The sequence below is a fragment of the Dendropsophus ebraccatus genome, chromosome 10 (assembly GCF_027789765.1).
Source record: "Dendropsophus ebraccatus isolate aDenEbr1 chromosome 10, aDenEbr1.pat, whole genome shotgun sequence".
Classification (NCBI taxonomy): Eukaryota; Metazoa; Chordata; class Amphibia; order Anura; family Hylidae; genus Dendropsophus; species Dendropsophus ebraccatus.
The window spans coordinates 61,620,249-61,624,279 of record NC_091463.1 but is presented as its reverse complement, the minus strand read 5'-3'; the positions used below and the strand labels follow the sequence as shown (position 1 = coordinate 61,624,279).

At 41.3% G+C, this 4,031-nt stretch overlaps 1 long non-coding RNA gene across 1 annotated transcript; it reads right to left on the bottom strand.

The window, feature by feature from the left end:
• Positions 1-2,523: 2,523 nt before the first annotated feature.
• On the bottom strand, positions 2,524-3,601 carry LOC138802321 (uncharacterized). The gene is made up of 3 exons (XR_011364743.1): positions 3,382-3,601; positions 3,195-3,255; positions 2,524-2,603 (listed from the first exon to the last, which is right to left on the bottom strand). It is a non-coding gene; the product is annotated as an uncharacterized lncRNA (long non-coding RNA).
• Between the last annotated feature and the right edge of the window lie 430 nt (positions 3,602-4,031).

Below are 4,031 nucleotides of genomic sequence, written 5' to 3'. Positions count from 1 at the left end.
TTGCAAGGATCATGTCCCCAAAACGGATACGTAACACCTACAGATGTGTTTATGGGGCCATAGAAGTCAATGGGGGAGGTTTATCAAAGGGTGCAAAATATAGACTGGTGTAAACTGCCCACAGCCACCAATCACAGCTCAGCTTTCAGCTCTGGTAGAATGAAAGCTGAGCTGTGATTGGTTGCTGAGGGCAGTTTACACCAGTCTTTATTTTACACCCTTTGATAAATCTGTGCCCATGAATCTACATGTGTGACATGATATGTGAAAGGGGCCATAACGTCACATGATTCGTCTGAATATAACAATTTTTCGTATTCAACTTGCACCAAATGATAGAAAAATATGCAACTTTGAGCCTATTATACAGTAAGAAACCAGACACTTTCATGAGCAGCATAAAAAGTTTATTAATGACAATCTCATTTCTAGGTCAAAAGGAGGGACATGTAGGGGGCAAAGAGGGACAGAGGGACGTAAGTTAACAGTAGGGACGGTCCCTCCAAAAGAGGGACACTTGGGAGGTATGCCATATATATTATTTTTAACATAACAGAAGCCAAACAGTTATGTTTTACAAGACTATGGCACTACACTCTCGCAGCAGAATTTAACTCCACTGCGAGAATGCTAAAAACTTTTAAAGCATACTCCATTCAAACATAACTCTTCATATGTCGTTGCCCATGGTGAGACTAACACTTCCTTCCATACTTGTTATTATTTATTCAGTCTCCTTCCTCCAGTTCTGAGCTGCTGCTTTGTGAGTGAGAGTCCCCCCCCCCTCCCTTCCTGCTAAAACAGGTAATGTAAACAGATCCCTGGCAGGCTTTATCTGCAACATTATAGCTTCTTTGTAGTGTGGGGAGGGTTAATCACAGTGAGTTCATCAGCAACTGAGAAAAACCCTCCCTACAAAGTGGTGTATACTACGTGGGGGCTACACAGAAGTCTTATCTATGTGTGGGCTATAAAGGGGCCTATACTATGTGTGGGCTATAAAGTGGCCCATACTATGTGGGGCTACACAGAAGCCTTTACTACGTGGGGGCTACACAGAAGCCTTTACTATGTGTGGGCTATAAAGGGGCCTGTACTATGTGGGGGCTACACAGAAGCTTTTACTATGTGTGGGCTATAAAGGGGCTGCAGTAGGAGGTAGCGCGGTTGGCCTGCTATTTTGGTCTACTGCCGGGTCAGCTGGTACGATGGTGTGGTAGCTGAGTGGGTCTAGGGTCACTTGGGCACTTGTCACGGTAGCCTGGAGTGGTGTAAGACCCACTCGGACAGTTTGGGGCCCCGTCTGCAGAGACAGGTTTAGCCCAAGTGTAGATGTGTATAGGTGCGGGTGCACAAAAATAGGCCAGAGTCCAACACTTGAAAACTAGAACAGTTTATTTATAGAAAGTTAGTGCAATACAGGTGTACTTGGTAAAACATAAAGATTAGTGCAATACAACAAATACTGGCGGTTCCTCAGGTGCTTGTGGTTGAGGTAGAGACAAAGTGCGTGTGAGAGAAGGTTTTGCAGAGGAGAGAGGGTGCCTGATGGTTGATGGTTATTTGGAATAAGATTTGGGTCCTGGGGGCAGGCAGGGATCTGGGTGGTCGGGTGTTCTCCCTGCGGCATCGGTGGCTGGCCGGCCTGATGTTACTGGCAGCACAGCCACGTGCGTGCTCTTCTCTGCAATTTTTTCTTGCTCTGGTTTCGCCCTTTTAGTTTTTTCCACCAGGAGCGGACCCGTCTGATGTTATCCTTCTTTCCAGTTGTCCACGGCTCACAATCGAATGTCTTTGTTATTAGCTCTATGAGGATCCCATCCTCCTTCATCATTTTTTTCTGGACTTTGGTGATTTTGAAGGGTTTCATGATGGTCGTCTCCTCCTCCTTTATGATGTTATCCACCTCCTTTATGATGTTATCCACAAGTCCTTCCTCCTGTTTTTCCTCTACTGCTGGGACCTCTGTAATGTAATAGAGAAGACATCAGAATCATCCTGTGTTATGGGCCTCTAGCTGCTGCTCCATAGAAAGAATACAGGTAACAAGTAAAAACATCCAGTATAACCCAGTTTTTTTTCTTTCAAATCAACTGGTTTAAAAACTTTTATATAGATTTGTATTTTACTTCTATTTCAAAATATCCAGTTTTTCAGTACTTATCAGCTGCTGTATGTCCTGCAAGGAGTGGTGTATTCTTTCCAGTCTGACACAGTGCTCTCTGCTGCCACATCTGTCCATGTCAGGAACTGTCCAGAGCAGGAGAGGTTTTCTATAGGAATTTGCTACTGTTCTGGACATTTCATGACATGGACAAAAGTTGCTGCAGAGAGCACTGTGTCACATTGGAAATAATACACCATTTTCTGTGCAACATACAGCAGCTGATAAGTACTGGAAGACTGGAGATTATTTTACAAATAATTTAGAAATCTGTAAAACTTTCTGACACCAGTTGACTTGAAAGAAAAAAAAAAAAACCTTTAAGACACATCCTTCTTCTTTATGTTACTAATTATTACCTGGATCATGGACAACAACTTCTTGTAATTCTGCACTTTCTGGCCTCTTCAGATTACAACGCCGAAACCAATATATAGCACTGTGAAAGAAAGTAAACTCCTTAGATAAACTTATATAGATGACACAATTCATTTACCTATTCATTTATCATCCCTCCCCTTATTATCTGTATATAGTATGGCGGCAATAATTACTGCGCCCCCTATAGCTCTGATAGAAAACTACATGTCAGCTCTGTTACCTAGAAAGCAAGAGAATAGCACTGAATCTATATTAAAGGGGTATTCCTGCAAAAGTTTTTTTTATTTCTTTTAAATGAACTGGTGTCATAAAGTTATATAGATTTGTAATTTACTTTTTTATTTAAAAATCTGTATTATTCAGACTGGAAAGAATACACCACTTCCTGCAGGACATACAGTAGCGGATAAGTACTGGAAGGCTGGAAATTATTAAATAGAAGTAAATTACAAATCTATAGAGCTTTCTGACACCAGTTGATCTAAAATAAGAAAAAATAATTGCAGGAGTTCCCCTTTACGCTAAATTTGCACAATTCATACATTTTTCCTTTCCCATCCCCCTCAAGGCTTCATGTCTGGCTTTGTAGCAGAGATCCCCTAACCTGAGAGCAGTCTGTAGTGAGAGAATATAAGCAGCAGGAACTTACCAGAAGATGATGATAGCCAAAGCCAGAACTGAAGCAGCTACTATCCCGATAAGGACTCCGCCTGATAATAAGGAAAGATATTCATGGATTATTATTATTGTTATTATTATTATTATTATTATTATTATTATTATTATTATTATTATTATATTTGTATATGAACGTCATAGTGGAAGTGACTACTCACTGTAATGGCCGCCAGCCTGTTGGGTGGGATCCTCCATCCCTGAGGTCACTGTCCAGAAAGGAAAACACAGACATTAGATACATAAATGTAATTTCCAGTTAGAAGAATAAAGTTCATCCAGTAAGAAGCCATTACCTGATGTCTCTGTAACCATTTTTTGTGCATCACACAAGGTACTGAGTAAAAATAGCAGATAACCGCCACGGAACTCCATCTCCTACGAAAGCAGAATCAGGAGTGAGGCCAGTGCAGCCCAGACACATAGAACACTTCACCTAGCATTGTGATGTCATAGAGCACTGCACATTCCATTGTGATGTCATAGAGCACTGCACATTCCATTGTGATGTCATCAATCATCAGAGCTGTATTGTTAGGCTGTCTCAGTGATGATGTCACAGCCACATAGTGGGAAGGATGAGCAGTGTGTGTAGGGAGGAGATTGTTTTCCATCTACACAGCAGGATGATGGATTTGTGTTACTACCATAGTACTAAACCATCCACAATGTTACTAACACTTCAGCATAATAAACAGTCATGTTGAGGACATGTTCTCTGTGGGGCCAATTGTATTTGTAATAACCTTCATTGTAATGTATTCTGTTTCATCATACCTAGCTATGTATATTGGGGGTCCATGTAATTGTA